The sequence below is a fragment of the Ursus maritimus genome, unplaced genomic scaffold, assembly GCF_017311325.1.
Source record: "Ursus maritimus isolate PB19 unplaced genomic scaffold, ASM1731132v1 scaffold_11, whole genome shotgun sequence".
NCBI lineage: Eukaryota > Metazoa > Chordata > Mammalia > Carnivora > Ursidae > Ursus > Ursus maritimus.
In genome coordinates, this window is record NW_024423453.1 from 37,993,367 (window position 1) to 38,013,939 (window position 20,573).

Genomic DNA, 20,573 nt, shown 5'->3' on the forward strand with positions numbered 1-20,573 from the left:
TTATTTTGCTTCTTCTGAGGAAGACTGAATTCAACTGAGTTTAAAATGTCTTGACCAAACAAAAAGCAGAAAATAGTAACAGGTAAAACCAGGATTCAACATTGTTCTGTCAATCGCAAAGGAAATGGCCTTAACTATCACATATGACCATGCAGCCTATGGATCACTGCTAAGGAAGATTTTTTTAGGCAGCCATTATAGGGAATGATAATCCCCAAAATGAACAGTACCAAACTGTGGTATATGTGGTATTGCTTTCCTTTTCCCATGCATTATTCAGGTGGTTGTTGACCCATAGGGGCTACACCTGTTACTCTACAGACAGCCTACAAATCTTACAGTATAAATAATAGAAGAGCTTGATGGATTCTTGTGAATTTACACACCATGCCAAGTTTCCAGCAACCTCGCTCTACCAGTTTCTGTGTTAGTTGACACAGGGTGGAATATTTACACTGCTGATTTCTCGGAAAGGTAATAAGAGCTGTGTGGCAATAAAGGATCATTTAGCTCATTTATTGGCTGGAACTGATATTTTAAAAATGTAGGCTAGATACATTCTTAACAGATAATCTTTCAATCATCCCAGCTGCATCCGATATACGGAGAACCCACAGGAGGTGGTAAATGTTCAAGTGGCTACAGACATTTGCTGGGGGTGTTTTCTCACATGTGTGTGCAAAGCTCCAGAGCAAATGCAGTTTGTCTTCCAAAACTGACATTATACAGCTTTACATGAACTTGGCGTGAATTAAGGCATCTTTTGTGCTTCGCGTTTAGTGTTTAGATGCAGAAATTAGTCAAGAAAAATGTAATGCAGTTATTTATAAATGACTGTTTTGCTGAAATAATTTTGGTTGCACATGAGAAATACTGTCTTCTCCAAATTGTGTCAGATTTTCGCTGTCTTCAGATTACACTTCAGAGCATAGTTTCAATGGCTTATCTACACACACACACACACGCACACAGGTACACATACATACACGTATACCCCTTGGGGTCCTTGGTTAAGAAGTAGAGAGTAGTGACTTGGCTCTTCTGCAGGAGAGCTTCTTTGTTGAACATATCAGATCCTATCCCTTGGGTGTCCTATTTCTCAAATTCCTTCCCAGAGCAGTTCAATCTTCTTGATGTGGTGCTAGTTGGTGTGGCTTCTGGGGAATGCGCCTCACTTAGTGACATGACTAAAATGAGACAGCCCAAATCTGCTATTGCCCGATTACTGATAATACCATCAAGGCAAGTCTTTGTTTAGAACTTTGGAACTTTTATTTGATGCATCAAGATGACTTGATAGAATTGTGATAAATTTTTCTCTACTAGTTCATTAAAGAATATTCACGTGCTATATTTGTATTTTGATGAGTTGTTACTAAAGTTTAAATGAATGTGTTTATTTACATCAAAAAAAAAAAATTCACGTGGCCTTCCCCACTTGGATTTGCCAATGAAAAAACCCCATCCCAAATCATTCCTTTCCACTATTTACTATCCCTGATCCCTTTTTATTTACTTCATAGCACTCATTCATCACAATTTGTAATTACTTTATTCGTTTTACATCAACTTCATAGAGCACAGAGCTTGCCTATTTTTTATTATTATTATTATTATTTTTTACTGTTGGCTCAAGCAAGCACTCTGAATGGCAAAATGAAGTCCCTCAATAAATATTTATTGAATGAATAAGTGAAGAAATGAAGTAAAAGACACATATTAATAACTTAAGTAATCACCATTTTAGCTTTATAAATACTGTTTGAGAGGGCAAACAAGAGGCAGACTCTAGAATATTTAAAAATATTTTTCCATAGACAACCAAGCAATGGTAGACTTTGGGTGGAAATATTGGGTAAAGGGAGGATAGGAGTTTGAATAAGTATGAGAATTACATTTGCTTTAATCTAGCCTTAATATATTAAGTTAAAATTCCATACTGACTTAGGGAAAGAATAGTCTTAGTATTAAAAAAAAAAAAAGTGGTTTTGCCACTGTTAAGCCAGACTCTAGAACAAGCATGGGCAATAGCAAAATCCTTGATCTGGAAATTGGCCTTGAGTTGGTTTCTTCTTCGTGAGTCCTGTTCTCTTATAGCATACATTTTGAGATGACAAGCAGGTCTTGGTCACCTATGTAAGTCCTAATGACTGAATCAAAATGGTGCCTATTGATTGTCAAATCTATGCTATTGACTTCAGAGTCAATATTAATGGGAAAAAAATGGAAAGAAAGCTACTGGGCAAAGTGAACTATACTAATCTTCCTCAGGACAAATGCAAGCCTGCTCATCTTGCAGGTACTTATGTAAAAGGGCATTTAGGGGTGTGTGTGTGTGTGTGTGTGTGTGTGTATGTGTGTGTGCAGATGCACACACACGTGTGTATTCTTACAAACAATATAGATGCATGGACAGACAGAGACAGATATCAAATGCTTTAAACTTACCAAGATATGACAGAATTATTTATGCTAAACAATTAGGCACAAATTGATTTTTCAAGAATCTGAAAATGGCTCCGTGACTTATGACACACCCTTATGCTCCAATATTTTCATAATAGAAGCTCATTTCCCGAAATGCTCATGCTCCCATGCTCACCTCAGAGATGACTCTCCATCATTTCCACCCTTTGGCTTATAAGAGAACCTCTGCCTGCCTCTCCACACCTTGTTATTCAAGGTTGAAAGAGTTGCTAAATTTATTGGTAAATGAATGGTCTTCATTAGTTCATATTTTCCCTAGTGTGGAGTTACTTTACCTCACAAGTGGGGACACAGTCTTTTAGGACTTTATTTCCTTCTTTTCCTTGGGCTTCCCTCCTTGGGATCTGAAAGAAAGTTAGTGGGATCCTTACCTGGGTCTTTTTTCCATGTGAAAGCACACCCAGCTCATGACCCACGGTCTGCATTTTAGAATATAGGTCTTAAAATCTTATAGGATAGCACTCACTTCAACAGAACATACTCTAAAATTGAAATGATACAGAGATTAGCATGGCCCTTGCACAAGGATGACATGCAAATTGATGAAGTGTTCCATATTTTGGAGTGAAATAGATAAAGGGGATTAAGAATACACTTATCATGGGTGGCTCAGTTGGTTGGGTGCCCGCCTTCAGGTCGAGTCATGATTCCAGGGTCCTGGGATTGAGCTCTGGGTTGGGTTCTCTGCTCAGTGGGGAGTCTGCTTCTCCCTCTGTGCCTCCCCCTGCTCATGCTTTCTTTCTCTCTCTCTAATAAATACATAAAAATCTTTTTAAAAAAAGAATACACTTATCATGATAAGCACAGGGTAATGCATGCAATTGGTGGACCACACTGTGCTTGAAAGTAATATGACACTGTAAGCTAATTATACTTCAATTTAAAAAAATCTGATAGAACAACTTCTCCCTGTTTATTCTTCCTTTTTAAGGTTGTAGTTATTTGTGGACCTGTATTTTTCAAATAACTTTTTAAGTAACTTTACTGAGTTCTCAAGTATCTAAATAGATCTTCATTGGTTTTGCACTAAATTTATAGAAGAATATAGCACCATCATCTGTATAACATCAAGAACTTTTATCCATGACCATGGAATGTTTCTCTCTTTGTCTTTTATTAGAGTATTAATTGTCCCCAAAGAGAATATGAGGTAAGTGTACTAAATGGGAAGATGTAGCAAAGCCTGTTTGTTAGGATTCTTCTTGGGGTACCTTTGTCTTCAGAGAAAATCCTTTTCTCTGGTCATAGGAAGGGCACCTCTCACATGAGAATTTTATGATCTGTTTCAGAAGAGAAGGGTAGGGGGAAGATCAGAATGACATTTTTGCTTCTGCCATTTTCTCAAACTCCTGCGGCTTAAAATATTCAATATGCCAAAGTGCCATACTTGGGGTTAGCATGTCCTTAACTCTATCAAGTCCAAAGGGAAATCCTCAAATATTAACCAAATATATGCCTCATGAATGCTATAGGTCAGTTTTAAAAGATTTTCAAAATGAAGAGAAATATAATATTCCTGCAAATAATTTCTATTTTCTGGTTCAAATCTAATGATTTTTTAAAGTAGATCTTTTACTTAGAATTGCACCAGTAGAAAATTGAGGGGGGGGGGAATCTATTGGTAGTGAGCAAAAAATTATTAATATAACTTAATGTGCTGGAAAAGTGACTATTTCTAAGGAAAACAAAGCTATCTACTTCAAACTAATCACAAAGAGTAAACCCCAATATGCTTCATGCTTAATTCCTTAGGACCTAAGTTTTGATTATGGAAGATTCTCATAGAAACATTATTTGATGAGAGAGAAAAGCAAGAGACTTTCCTATTCACTATCATCCTTCCTATCCACTTTCCCAAACATTACGTGATAGCTGAGCCTTGCCAATATAATTCTACTTAATCATTTTTATGAGAATTAAGTTGCCAAATTTTTCATCAAACATCAACTAAATGTTGGAAAAATACAGACTTTGTGGCACATTTAATTTAGTGTTCTACAAAAAAAAAAAGATTATATAAAGACTGAATTTATACATGCAAGGCAAATGGAAGAAATGGGGATGTTTTTCTGATAGTCTGTGCTGACATCAAATTTAACCTTGGGATACCTGGAATGAAGTATCTTCTGATGGAAAGTAGTTGAGAAATAAGCTCCAATTTTTCACTTCACTTAGCGTAAATAATACCTATTTCATTTGGAGAAAAAAAAACAAAAAAAATGGTTTTATGCTAAAGAAAGAAAAACTACAGAAGAAAAAGCTAAACACAAACACCTTAGGAGTTGAGGAACCTATTAATTGTTATTTTTAAAATCACTTACAAATTTGGATCACAATCTACGTTGAGTAACATAGATTACTGTTCTCTGTGGTTCTAACCTGCGGTAACCTGACAGTTTAACCATGGCTAAGAGATCTCTTTTGTTCAACAGCGTTTGGTTAACCAGCTGTCTTTTTGAGGTAGAAAACTGAATTTGTTAATATAAATAACACACCGGGAGGATATGAACAGTCAAAACAGTGTAAAAGGCCTCAATCTAATTTTTATCTTCCTGTCATCCTGGGTGGGTTCCCTGAGAGACAATAATGAAGAGTGCAGAGGGAAAACTCTTCCAGGATTTTTTACTCTTACAATTTATAGTAAATTGTTTTTTGACGGCTGGCTTAGGGCTTTGCCCCTCCTCTTCTAAGGAATCATGCAAAGAATGTGTGAGCCTAGGAGTCTAAGGCAGTATTTTTCTTAAACTGATAATGAACACAGAGCCAAAACTGAAACCCAAGGTCACAGATAATGGAAAATACACCATAGGCATTTTCATTGCCTTTATGTTTTTAATGATGTCTTCATTGTCTCCTATTGGATTTTTGTTTTGTTTTCTTTTTACAGTCGCTTATGTTTCCTGCTCTTTGCCATTTGCTTTCGGGCTGGCACTAGCACTTCCATAAAATATCTTAATGGCCCCCCGCAGGGCTTCTGTAGTGAAGGGTCTGCTAATGTTTCCATTATGACCCTGGTCTCAGAGATCTTTATATCACAGTCATCCTAATTTGCATTAGACCATGGGGAACATGTCATATAGGTCAGTCTTGGGAGCAATATTTTTTGGTACACTTGGAAAAAAATATAGTATAAATTCCTCAGCAGTTGTGTAGTTGTAGAGCACTGAATTTAGTTACAGTAGTATTTGCTAGGGTTTTAGCTGAGTAACTTCCATAAAAGTTAATTGAAATTATCTGAATGAAGCCTCAGGTGATGCTTTGAAAATAGAGACTAATCTCATAATTGCTTTGTTCTCCTTTCACCTTCTTCTCTTGCCTTAAATAATAGTGCTGTAGCTGATTGGGCTAGAATATCATCTTATAGATGAGGGTGGAATGACACAATAATTAAAAACAAATTGTACCTTAGTTTAATAAAGACTTCCAATATAAATACAAGACAAAGCAGTTGTTTTGAAATGTCAGAGTGACCTAGAGTAGTGATAATAGAAAGATGCAAATGCCCGCCCGTGGCATAGAGCCCCTGGGAACAGACATGCTGTCCCAGTATGGGGGTGTCACACTTGATGTGAAATCAAAGGGAATTAGATGCTACTTTGCAAAATGTTTGTGATCTATTTTCTTGTTATAAAATGTGATGAGTATTTCAAAGATTTTATTTAAATCCTGAATAAAAAGTCAAGAAACGAATAGAAAAATATAAGGGAAAGATTCTACCCAAATAGGTGGTTTAAAAATTTTTAGACATGTAGCGTTTGTTTGTTCTTTGAATCTTTACAATAATCTTTTGAATCGTGGGAAAGATTCCATTTTCAAAATGAGTAAACAAATGACTGCCAGCAGGGATTTTGCAGATAGACCTGAATTTAAATCCTGCACTACCATTTACTAAGTGAATGTTTGAAGCAAGGTACTCAATTTCATTGGTTATGAACTTGCACATGCAGAATGGTGCTGTTGTAGATGGCCAATGAGATTCATACATAGCTTCTCACTATCCTAGCACAAAGAAGGCACTGAGACTGTTGTTTCCTCGACTTTGTTTTTTGAGAATATGGGGGCTTACTTAACATCATAGATGGTTAATAGCAAATATAAAATTAAAATATGAGTGGTTTGACTTTTCGCCCGAATTTGTTACACACTATACCTTGCTCCTCACAATTAAAGATAATTCACGAAATATTCTCAAATAATTTTACCTTAGTTTTACTCATTTTCTAATCAAATTAGAAAGGATTGTATTTGTAGAAGCATGATATAGAACAAAGTATTATGTGAATAACAGAACAATATATGATCTCAAGGAAGAAAATTTCTTTCCTTCCTGCTGAATCTGGAAAAAACAAGGAAAATGAGAAAAATTTGTGCTGTCCACCAGAAGTCATGAAACAAAATGTGTAGAATTTACCACAAGGTCCCATAGAAAACTAAAACCTAAAATGTGAAAATTCAAAGAGGTAAAGTTAACCTATATGGATAAGAACAAATTTTGACCTTTCATTCTTGATATTTAAATCATTCTCTATTGAGTTACTTATTTTACACAGAGTATCACACAGGATGTGTTCTGAGAAAATCCTTAAATTACAGTGTCATTATATGTCTCCAATTGCCTGGAATAGTTTCTATTTAGGTTTGTTGTCCTAGTGTAATTATTAATAGTTATAGAATAGTAATAATAGTAATAACTTCACTCTCAAGAAGTTCCATATCTGGATGACGAATTATATGGTCACCCTTTCAGTTAAGGACACAAGTCCCCGTTGTGAGGATAGGTAGAATTCTATCATAATTTTTAATCCAATACCAGGCACATAATCATTTTGGCTACCTACATTCATTACTTCTTATCACAATCCAACCACAGAGTTTAGGACTCTTTGTAAAACAGAGTGAGAAACTGGGAATGACTATCAGATTGGAACCAAAGTGTGAATGTTTGTAGAAACAGAAGAAGGAGAGCCACAGGGGGATACATACACTAAATTGAAATTAAAGCATTAATATTTTAAAATCATTTCTAGTGAGGAAAGATGAATGGTTGGTAAGAGCCAGACTGAGCATCCAGATGCTGGAAGTCAATTTCTACTATAGGACCCAGTTACATACTCAAAGCCCAAGGTTTGGTGTGCATATTCAATTGTTGACAAAATCGTCACTGTTGTTAATAGCCCTATAGACCATTTTGATTTATATATATATATGAGAAAATTTATCATGTTATGCTAGTTCATTATGGTCAGTTGTTTGTCTTAGTTTCTTGTTGGAGTGAATAGGTTAACTCCTGTACACCAGTCAAATTACTGGGTTGAGCTGTGTCAAATTGTTGCTTTTTAACCCTTTGACTTAAAAGCAGAATTCTATCTGGTTTAATCTAATATAATCCTATCAAGATAGGAAAAGGATGATGGAGAGCTTAATTTAGCATGGTAAATTATCCTGAAGTAGGACAGAGAAGGACGGGGATGGGGTGCAGGGAGGGATAGGGAAAAGTTACTAACAAATGCCTATTGAACACCTGTTTCCACATGCCAAAGAACTGTGCCAGGTACCTGGGACTTAAAAGAGGCATTCTCTCTTTTGTCATGGCACAAGCTATTGGGAACATAAATTAAGAGTTTATTATCTATTTTATCCATTCACCTGTCGATGGACATCTGGGCTCTTTCCATAGTTTGGCTATTGTGTACATTGCTGCTATAAACATTGGTGTGCAAGCGAAATAAGCTGATCAGAGAAAGACAATTATCATATCACCTCACGTGTGTAATTTAAGAAACAGAACAGAGGATCATAGGGGAAGGGAGGGAAAAATAAAATAAGACAAAATCAGAGAGGGAAACAAACCATGAGAATCTTGACTATAGGAAACAAACTGAGGGTTGCTGGAAGGGAGTAGGTGGGGAGATGGGGTGATGGGCATTTAGGAGGGCACATGATGTGACGAGGACTGGGTGTTATATGCAATGGATGAATAACTGAATTCTACGCCTGTAACTGATGATAGACTATATGTTAACTAATTGAATTTAAATAAAATAAGTTAATACACAGAAAAAGAGTTCATTATCTAGATACTTGTCTTGTTTTTAAAGATAAATTCTGATAGAACAGCTTCTCTTCCTCCTTTTGTTTCATATTTTCCTCTTTTCCTTTCTAGGTTTTCTTCCATTCCAGAATATTTTTATATTAATTTGCAATCATTTTCCCTCCTTAGTCTGAAAGCTTAAACTCCTATTGCTCTAAAGCATCTACTTCACTGTGGCTTGTTCTGGTTCCCTGTTTTGAGATCTGTGTCTCCTTCTCTCAAAACACCACGATGTAAGCCCCTTGAAGACAAGGAATGAGAATTATTCATCTTAATTAACATGTACTGTACTTATTATATTCCTGGACTTAGATGTTGCTCAATAAATTCTCATTAAAGCAAATAATGTCCAGTGTACATTGATGCGATATCTAGGCTATGGAGCCTCAATAAATATGAACATACTGATAATATACGTATAACCATTGTTATTCACTACCCAGAAATTTAATGTAGTCACTGGATACTATGTTTTGAGATCAATTAAAATACTTTGCTTTTCTCATATATGGGTAGCCTCAGGCTCTGTTTCCCTCAGTCTCTTTCTTAATGTGAACATTAATGGGAATTATTTTTTATTAAGCAGAATGAAAGTAAAATAGTTTTGCAGTTTGACTCAGTGTTTGCTGCTTTTTTATGCAAACATGCACGGGATAAAAAATTTTACTAAATGATATAAAACGTGATGAAAATTTTCTATGAAAAGCTACAGAAGCCTTAAACTATCTGTTTTTCTCTTTACCTCTTTTCCTGAAAGGAGACCTTGAATCTGGAACCTGAATCACTCTTACTTGTCCTAAGACATCAGTGGAAGTTGGGGACAGCCAAGCTGGAAGGTCACCAAGAGACTTGCTAATGTACAATTTGCCTTGCTTCCTGCATTTCACAATTTTTATAACATTGAATCCACTTGAATAACATAATAGGAAATACATAGCAATTTACTCCTTAAACAAATGGGAATCCACCTATATGTATATTGTGAGGAGGAATTATGTGCACATACACACACAACACATATTTCATTTTAGATTTGAGAAAATATGTAAGAAAATATCAATATGACCTCTAAATACACAATGCCTGGCAATATTTTTAAATAAGCATTAAGTAGTAATTTCTGAATACTTTTATGTGTTTTATAGAGAATCTTTTCCAAAAGAATCATCATAATGTTCTCCAAAACCTAGGGAAACCAAAATCTAGAATTATGAGTTTAGGAGCGAAGGGTTTTTTAGCAACCTAGGGATTTGTCCTTAGCAGAGGACTGTCCCTGGTTCCCCTGGTAGAAGGGCTGTGCTAGAGAGTTGAAGGCTAATGTGCGCTGTCGGGTAAAAGTCACAATGACTCAGGGTTTTACTCCGTTCTTTGCTAGTATTTGGGTGAAAGGCATTGAACTGATTCACAAAGTAATCATTTTGTTGCCTAAGAATAATAAGCCAAGTTCTAGTAATAAATTCTATTTTGGTAACTAGGGAACATATTCTAAACAGTTTTTTTTTTTTAATTCAATGTATTTAACCTAAAAAAAAAAAAAAAACCAAAAAAACAAGAAACAGTATACCCATTTCTCCCACTGTCAACTCCCTGCCTCTGGCAACCACCAATCTGTTCCCTGTATCAATGAGTTTGTTGTTATTTCACTTAGCATAAATGCCCTCGAGTTCATCCATGTTGCTGCAAATGGCAAGATTTCATTATCTTTTATGGCTAAGTGATATTCCATCGTGTATATATTCCACATCTTCTTTATGCAGTCATCCACTGTTGGACACTTACGTTGTTTCCCTATCTTGGCTATTGTGAATAATGCTGCAATGAACATATGGGTGCATAGGTCTTGTTGAGTTCATGTTTTCATATTTTAGGATAAGTATGCAGAGTGGAATTGCTGGATTGTATGACAGTTGTATTTTTAATGTTTTGAGGAACCTCCATACCGTTTCCCACAGAGGCCACACCAGTTTGCATTCCTGTTGGCAATGTGCAAGCGTTTCCTTTTCTCCACATCCTCACCAACAGTTATTTTTTGTCTTTTCGATAATAGCCTTTCTAGTAGGAGTGAGGTGAGCATGGAATATCTTTCCATTTATTTGTGTCTTCTTTAATTTCTTTCAGTAATATCTTGCAGTTTTCAATATACAGGATTTTCTCTTCCTTGGTTAAATTTATTCCTAGGTATTTCATTCCTTTTGATGTAGTGTACATGGTATTGCTTTTTAAGTTCTCTAACAGTTCATTATTAACGCATAGAAATGCAACAGATTTGGGGCACCTGGGTGGCTCTGTCGGTTAAGTGTCCGACTGTTGGTTTCAGCTCAGGTCATGATCTCATGGGTCATGAAATCAATCCCCACAAGGGGCTCCCACTCAGCTAGGAGTCTGCTTGAAGATTCTCTCCCTCTGCCCCTCCCCTCACTTGCACTTGTGTGTGTATGCCTGCACACATGTGTGCCCACACACACTCTTTCTCTCTCAAATAAACAAATAAATCTTTAAGAAAAGAAATGCAACAGATTTTGTGTATTTTGTATCCTGCATGTTTGGTGGATTCATTTATTAGTTCATTTATTAATTTACAGTTTTTCATGAAGTCTTTAGGATTTTCTATAGATGATATAATGACATTTGCCAATAGTGACAGTTTTACTTCTTTCCAATTTGGATGACTTTTCTTTCTTTTTCTTATGTAGTTGCTCAGGGCTAGGACTAGCAATACTTTGTTGAGTAAAAGCAGTGATAGTGGGCATCCTTGTCTTGTTCCTGGTCTTGAGGAAAAGATTTCAGTTTTTCCCTGTTGAGTGTGATGTTAGCTGTCAGTTTGTCATATATGACCTTTATTATATTGATGTATCTTCCCTCTGTATCTGCTTTGTGAGAGTTTTTAGCATAAAAGGATGTTGAATTTTGTCAAATGTTTTTTTCTGCATCTGTTGAGTTGATCAAATAATTTTTTTGCCTTCATTTTGTTAACATGATGTATCACGTTAACTGATTTGTGGATTTGAACCCTACTTGCATCTCTGGAATAAATCCCACCTGATCATGACATATGATCCTTTTAATATATTGTTTCTTTTGGTTTTCTAACATTTTATTGAGGTTGTTTTGCATCTATGTTCATCAGAGATAATAACCTGTAATTTTCTTCTCTTGTAGTATCCTTATCCTCATTGGTTTTGGGATCAGGGTAATTCCGGCCTCATAAGATGAGTTTAGAAGCTTTTCCTCCTGGGGAACCTGGGTAGGTCAGTTAGTTAAGGTCTGCCTTCAGCTCAGGTCATAATCCCGGGGTCCTGGGATCAAGTCCCACACCAGGCTCCTGCTCTGAGGGGAGTAAGCTTCTTCCTCTCCCTCTACCCCTCCCAGCTGCTCATGCTCTCTCACACACACTTTCTCTCTCTCTCAAATAAATAAATAAAATCTATTTTTTTAAAAAAGAGTTTCCTCATGTTGCTTCGTTTTTTGTTTTTTGTTGTTTTTTTTTTTTTTCTTTAAAGAGTTTGAGAAGGATTGATACTAATTCTTTGAATTTTTGGTAGAATTCACCAGTGAAGCCATCTGGTCCTGAACTTTGTTTGTTGGTAAATTTCTGATTAGTGATTCAATCTCCTTACTAGTGATCTGTCTATTCAGATTATCTTTTTCATCATGATTCAGTCTTGGTATATTTTATGTTTCTAAGAATTTATCCATTTCTTCTGGATTGTCCAGTTTGTTAGCTTATAATTATTCATTGTCATTTCTTATGATCCATTGTATTTCTGAGGTATCAACTGTAACATCTCCTCTTTCATTTCTGATTTTATTTATTTGAGTCCTCTCTTTTTTCTTGTTGAGTCTAACTAAAGATTTGTTAAAGATTCTGTTTTTCTTTTCAAAGAATAAACTTTTAGTTTCATTGATCTTTGCTATTGTTTTTCTAGTCTCTGTCTCATATGTCCTAATCTTTGTTATTTCCTCCTTTCTACTAACTTTGGCCTTCATTTGTTCTACTTTTTTAGTTCCTTGAGGTGTAAAATCAGGTTTGTTTGAGATTTTTCTTGTTTCTTGAGGTAAACATTTATCACTATGAACTTCCCTCTTAAAATTGCTTTTCCTGTATCTCATACATTTTGGCATATTCTATTTCCATTTTCGTTTGTCTCAAGGTATTCTTTTATTTCTCATTTGATTTCCTCTTTGATTCATTGGTTGTTCAGTAGCATATTGATTAATCACTGCATATTAGTGAATTTTTCAGTTTTCTTTGTTTAATTTCTAGTTTCATACCATTGTCATCAGAAAAGATTTGATATTATTTCAATTCTCTTAAATTTATTAAGATTGTTTTGTGGCCTGATACATGATCTATCTTGGAAAATGTTCTATGTGCACTTGAGATTAACACATAGTCTGTTGCTTATGGATGGAATGTTCTATAAATATCATCTAAGTCCATCTGGTATAATGTGTCATCTAAAGCTGCTGTTTTGCTTTGTGACTTTCTGTCTGGATGATCTATCCATTGATGTAAATTGGGTATTAAAATCCTCTGGTATTATTTTATTATTGTATGTTTCTCCCTTTAAGTCTGTCAATATTTGGTTTATATATTTAACTGCTCCCATGTTGGTACATAAATATTTATAAATGTCGTATCTTATCCTTGGATTTACCCCTTTTTCATTGTGCAATGCCCTTCTTCGTCTCTCATTACTATCTTGGTTTTAAAGTTTATTTTGTCTGATGTAAGTATATCTACCCCAGCTTTCTTTGGTTTTCATTTGCATGGAATATCTTTTTCCATCCCTTCCCTTTCTGACTATGCATGTCCTTACACCCAAAGTGAGTCTCTTGTAAGCAGCGTATAGATTGGTTGTGTTAGTTTTATCCATTCACTCTATGTCTTTTGATTAGAGAATTTAGTCTACTTAAATTTAAAGTAATTATTTTTTATGTGCTTGCTTCCATTTTAATTGTTTCTTGACTGTTGTAGATTCTCTTTCTTCCTTTCTTCTTTTTCTACTCTCTTCCTTTGTAGTTTGATACCTTTTTTAGTGGTATGCTTATATTCCTTTCTCTTTATCTTTTGTGTATTTCCTATAGGTTTTGGTTTTATGGTTACCATGAGGCTTGCCTATAAAAACCTAACAGTTTGTTTTAAACTGATAACAACTTAAATTTGATTCCATTGTAAAACTCAACATTATTACTCTCCTCCCCTCACGTTTTATGTTTTTATGTCACTTTTTACATCTTTTTATTTTATGTATCCCTTAACTAATTATTGTAGTTGTACTAATTTTTTACTTTTGTCTTTCAACTTCTATTATGGTTTTATAAATTATTAATCTACTATCTTTAATATATATTTACTCTACAGGAGAGATTTTTACTTTTGTATGTTTTCTTGTTACTAAATGGTACCTTTTCTTTTCAGCTTAAAGAAGTGCCTTTAAAATTCTTGTAAGGTTGTTTTAGTGGAGTTGAACTCCTTTAGCTTTTGCTTACCTGGAAAACTAACTCTCCTTCATTTCTGAATGATAACTTTCCTGAGTAGAGTATTCTTGATTGGATGTTTTTATTCTTTCAGCATTTTCAATATATCATGCCACTCTCTTCTGTCCTGTAAAGTTTCTGTAGAAAAATCTGCTGATAGTCATATGGAGGTTTCCTTATACATAGCAAGTTGGTTTTCTCTTTTTGCTTTTAATATTCTCTCCTTGTCTTTAACCTTTGAACTTTTCATTACAGTGTGTCTTGATATGAGTCTTTAGGGGTTCCTCTTATTTGGAACTCTGGGCTTCCTGGATCTGCATATCTGTTTTAGCCATTATTTCTTCAAATGGGATCTCTGCCCCTTCTTTTCTCTCTTCTTCTGAGAGCCCTACCCAGCAAAATTTGGTCTGTTTGATGTTGTCCCATGTGTCCCTTAAATATCTTTACTTTTTTCTTTCTTTTTTCTTCTTGCTGCTCTAACTGGATGAGTTCCACTGCCTTGTCTTTGAGTTAACTGAGTCTTCCTTCTGCTTCGACTAGTCTGTCTTTGAACCCCTCTAGTGTATTTTTCAGTTCAGTTATTGTACTCCTCAGCTCTTATAACTTCTGTTGGGTACTTTCTTATCTTTCCCGTGTCATTTTTGAAGTTTTCACTCTGTTCATCTGTTTTTCTCCCCAGTTTGGTGAGCATCCGTATGACTATTACTCTGAATTTTTTGTCAGATAAATTACTTACCTCCATTTCATTAAGGTTTTTTTCCTGAGGTTTTGTCTTGTTCTTTTGTTTGAAGCACAGTCTTCTACTTCTTTATTTTACTTGACTCTCTGTGTTTGCTTCTATACAATAGATGCTCTCCCAGTCTTAAAGGAATGGACTTGTAGGGGAGGTGAAACCTGTTCTTAAACCCTGCTACAGTTCTTGGTTTTTCTCTTAAACCTTTTGCTTGCAACTCATTATGTTATTAATAGCTCCCTGTAGTTGAGGATGCGCCAAGATCTGTTGATTTTCCAAAGGGGAGGCTCTCAGCACCTAGTTTCAGGTTGACTGGTAGCCAGAGCGTAACACATCAGCTGTTAAATGGATGCAAATATATACAATCCTGTGAGACTGCAAGCATAAGCCCCACTAGCCACCAGAAGTAGGTAATCCAGAGTTGCCCCTGGGTGGCAGTCAGAGAAATCAGGGCTCCACATGAGTGTATAAGCTCTTCTCTGGGTGATACCAGCACACTGGAGCAAGTCAGGGAGAGCATTAAGATGGCATCCACAGCCTACATTCTTTAAGAGCTGCTCCAGCGGCACTAGACATGTGCCAAAGCTGAAGCTTGTCTCTCAGGCCGAAACTCCAGACAAGCAAAGAGGCCTCCTTCACAGAACAACTGGGGATTATGCCTCAGTCCTTAGTGTAATGCCTTGGAAGTGACAGCTTGCCAAGAACTCTCCAATTGCCACCATCCTGTGGGACCCAGAAATGCAAGCCCCCCTGGCCACCAGAGCCGGCATACAAGGGACACTTCCTGAGCCGCAGCTACGAAAACTGCCCCATGTAAAAACCAGGGCACCAGATGTGTGTAAGCTTCCCTCCAGGCGACACTGATGCTTTTGAGTATGGTAGAGGGTGAGTGCAAAGATAGTGTCTGCCCTCCATGGTCTCTGGAAAGGATTATAGTCAGTACCAAGATCTGTGTTTAATTAGGAGCTTGCCCCTGAGGCCATAGTCATGATTAGCGAATAGACTAATTCACAGAAACACTGAACTGCTGGGTCTATTGCCTAGGTTGGTAGCTGTTTAAGAACTCTCTCTGTTGGTTACAGTCCTATTGGACCCACAAATGTAAGCCCCACCAGCCACTAGAGCAGGTGATCTACAGGTATCTTCTCAGGGCTTTGCAAAACTCAGGGTGCCAGACAGGACAAGAGATCTTTCCATGGTGACACTGATTATTACAGTCTCATGGGACTAGGAATACAAGTTTTCCTGGCCTCCCAAGCCAAGTGATCAATTGATTATGGCAGCTGCAAAAATTGGGGCACCAGACACACATAAAAGCTTCCTTCCAAGAGATACTGGTGCTCTGAAACACAGCAAAGGGATAAACAGTTCTATATTTAGAGCACCACACAGCGCAGTTTTAAAGGCGTTTCTCTACTCCTATACCATGAGCTCATAGGGGTCAGCAGTACATATGCATGTCTCATCCACTTTGCGTCTCTTAGCACCAGGCCAGTATTTGGCCCATTGTACATTATCAATAATTGTTTGTGAGCTTAATTTAACTTGATGTGGAAAACAAGTCTATCTTAATTTCCATTATAATCTTAAATTAGCTTTCCATTTCCCTGAAGGAGAGAAAGATTATAAATGAAGTGAAATAAGAGTAATGTGGGAGGAAATAAGATAATCAGGTTTACAATTATTTCACTCTGAGCTAATATTTACTAAGTGTTTATAAATGTTCCAGGCAATTTTCTAGGCAGGTGGGTACTCTTTTTTTATCCCATTTGACAGATGAGGAAACTGAGGCACAGAAAGGTTAAACAATTTGCCTAAACTCACAATGCTAATAAGTGGCAGGGCCAGGATTTGATCCATGTTATCTAATTACAGAGTCTGCACTCTTAACTAGACAGTTTCTTCCAGAATATTATAATATCAGACTAAATTATTAAAGTCACTAAGAGAAAGGAAAAAGTTCTTTAAAAATTTTCACAAATTTCACAAATTTGTATAATACTGAAAACAAAAAAGTAAAGTCTGGGATTTAACAATAAGTAATTCTTCTTTAAATGCTTTTTACTGGAGGTTAACCAAGCATAAGAAATTCAAGAGGTAAACTATATACTAGTTAGCACTTGACATGAACACATGTATATATCCATTCAACAAGCAAATGTTGATCAGTTATCATGTGCAAGGCAATGTGCTAGGGATGTAGGCAGGATGTACAATGACAATCGAAGCACCAGCAGAACGGAAGGGCCACCAGAAGCACATAAATCGCTTCGGCGCAGAATACCAGTACAGGAAGCATGATCTGGGAGAGGGAGAGTTGTTTCCCCTCTAGGGATCTGGATGTGTAGAGACTGGGGACAGCTTCCAGCAAGAAAGCAAGGGACATTCAAGGGAAACAGACAGTAGTATGTTTCAACCTGTGTATACAGTGCATAAAGCAGATGAAGGATTTGCAAAATACTGGCCCTGTTGGTGAGACCTTGAATCTCAGGACAAAGCAAGGAAGGTATGTGTGGGGTGTATATGTGTTTATGTGTGTGTATGTATGAAAGAGTGAGAGAGTCCACCTTATTTTCCATGCATTATGTTTCCATTATCCAGCCTCCCATCAGTTATCTATTTATTGTGATGTGTGTGCAAACACAAATGTATCACCATGCACAAATACCATCATTATGGTAGAAAGAATAAGGAATTTGGCATGTGATGAACCTGGGTATGGATCCAGGCTCCATCTCTCTCTCTCTCTGTGAGATCTCAGAAAAATTATTTGGTATAGCTGGATCTTGATTTCTTTATCTGTAAAATTCAGATATACTAACCTGCAGAATTATTATGAGGACTAAATAAGCTTAAGCCTCAGTGCCTTGATTCATAAATATTACTCAATATATATTATTTATCAAAGAGTATGAATATCTTCCTACCAGTGGTACAAAGCTACAGAATTTTAAGCAAGGGAGTAACATACTTGATACTTCATCTTCTGATTTCTGTAATAGAGCAGCTTAGAGGCTTCTTTTTTTTTTTTAGTAAAAATTAATCAGCTAGTGATATATATTATATATAATTTATGTAATTTATAATTTATTGGGTATTATGTATAATTTATTATTATGTAATATTATAAAATATTATAATATATAATTTAGTGCCATATTTCTATGCTGTTCCTCAAGTTTGAGGAGCACAGGTCAATTTGCAGTCACATTCCAGGATGATCAATTGGGTTTGATCCCCTCCCGCTGGGCACAGGAATACTCAGCATCTGCTTGTCTTCTGGGAGTTTAAGTGAAATGAGTACCGGCTGGAAAATATTGCTCTGTTACTCGACTACTCTCAACTTTTTTACCTTATTAACAAAGATACCTGTGGAAACTGAAAAGTAATCAGGGCAAAATACCCTTGGGTCACCTTGGTGGAGGATTCTGCTGTGTGTTTTTTGGTGAGCTGCCTCCCATACACATGCACAGCTACAAGAGACAGATGTTCCTTCTCTAGCCTAATACTCCAGGATACCTAAGCAGGGGAAAAAAAGGGAAGTTATGACAGTTTCAATGCTATGAATTGATGGTGTGTTATGGGTCAAATGAGAAAAAATAGGGGAAAGAATGAGGAATTAGGACACATGAATCTTATGGCAGAAGTAGAATTTTCCAATCATACTTTATATAATTTCCATATACTGAACGCCTACTTTTATATTTGCTCTTTATATTTTTACTTCCAAGCACATGTCGAAAGATTTGGCTCAATGTATTTCTTTCAGAGCTCAATCCTCTGGAGATTTTAGAAGTATATATTCTTTTTGTTATTATGGTTTTAAGATCCTGGAATTTTGTCTTCAGAATTGAATTGAGTAAGCCACTTATCACTCCACGCTTTTAGCCTGTCCAAGTCAGTCTAAGCACTCTTTTGTGACTGCCCCTTCAACACCCCAAAATCCCTATGTCAGCAGATTTTATCCTCCTAATGCATATGTCCTCTTTCGGGTCATTGATGTATAAAGCGAACAAAACTCTGTCCTAATATTTATCCCCGTAGCAGTCCATTAGTTAGTCCTGACCAGTTACTATTCTCAATTACCTTCAATCTTAGTTATTCAAGCTAATTTTTTCCTTCATTCAAGTATCTCATCCCCTCATACCATAATTGCTGACCTTGTAAATCAGTTTTTCTATACCCTATTATATTTTAAAATGTCTTAAACTGTAGGGAAAGTATATGTTCATTGCTCTGCTCCTATTCCCTCTACCTAAAGGCTTCATACCCCCTTGTTCAAGAAAGTTTTATCAGTTTTATTATGCAGGGCCTCTTTTAGTGAATCAACACTCTCTCTCCAATTTGATACTCTAATTTTTGTATATACTCTTTTTTTAAGTTTTTATTTAAATTCTAGTTAGTTAACACATAGTATAATATTAGTTTCAGGTGTACAACATACTGATTCAGCATTTCCATACATACATGAACCTGTGTTCATCACAAGTGCACTCCTTAATCCCCATCAACTTTTAACCCATCCCCCACCCACCTGCCCTCTGAGAGCCAACAGGCGTGTACTCTATAGTTTAAAGAGTTGGTTTCTGGGTTTGCCTCTCTCTCCCTTCATTTTCTCCCTTTGCTCGTTTGTTGTGTTTCTTAAATTCCACATATCCACATATGAGTGAAATCATATGGTATTTGTCTTTCTCTGACTGATTTATTTCACCTAGCATATTACTCTCTAGCTCCAACCATGTCGTTGCAAATGGCAAGATTTCATTCTTTTTATGGCTGAGTGATATTCCGTTGTATGTATATTCCACCTCTTCTTTGTCCATTCACCAGTGGATGGACACATGGGCTGTTTCCATAATTTAACTATTGTGGATAATGCTGCTATAAGCATCTAATTTTTGCATATACTCTTACTATCTCCACTCTCTTGTTCCCCTTTTAGAAAAGAAAATATACTAATTTGTAGACCTCACTGGATCTGATTTGCTGTACATAATCTTTATAATTTAAAACTTCAGCATATATTTTAAATATTTTCAATATATTTTGATTTCATATTAAAATACAATTTATAGGTCAGAGAAAAACATGATGAAAGCAGAAAGCAGAGAGGAGAGATTTGAAGATGCCATGCTGTTGGCTTTTTAAAATAAGATTTTATTTTTTTGTTTTATAGAGAGAGCACAAGCAGGAGGAGCTACAGGCAGGGGGAGAGGGAGGACAGGGGGCTCAATCCCCGGACCCTGGGATCATGACCCGAGCCGAAGGCAGACACTTAACCAACTGAGCCAACCAGGAGCCCCTGAAATACATTTTATATATTACTGATAATTGCCTGAATTGAATGACAAGCTGGGAAGATGACTGCTTTCTAGGAATCAAAGCTCATGGACTATTTAAATGCTTTTATCAGTGAGCCATTTCCAAAGGTGATTCTCTCATCTGGTAACTGCAAATTGCTTGAGTAACTAAGAAGCACTGCCTAAATGTTATCCAGTGGTAAGTTTAAAGCATTAACTTTTTTAAAGAGATTGTGCTTTACTGAGTGACTAAACCAAACCTAGGAATCTGTGGTAAAAATATCTTGATTTGAAGACAATTTTTAGGTCTGAATGGAGCAGACTGCCATCTGTTGGTAGTTCTCTTGAATTGCAGGATTCACTCTTAAAAGGTAAATTGATCTCTTAAGTATTGCAATAACCAAGTTATGTCACAAAACCTATTTTTGACCATCTTAATTACTATTAATGGAAACCCCGTAAAGATTGATCATATGTGTTT

At 36.2% G+C, this 20,573-nt stretch overlaps 1 non-coding gene across 1 annotated transcript; it reads left to right on the forward strand.

Annotated features, from left to right (window-relative positions):
* The first annotated feature begins 2,945 nt into the window (after nt 1–2,945).
* LOC121101916 lies at nt 2,946–3,049 on the forward strand. The gene has a single exon (XR_005833955.1). It is a non-coding gene; the product is annotated as a U6 spliceosomal RNA (small nuclear RNA).
* The last annotated feature ends 17,524 nt before the right edge of the window (nt 3,050–20,573 follow it).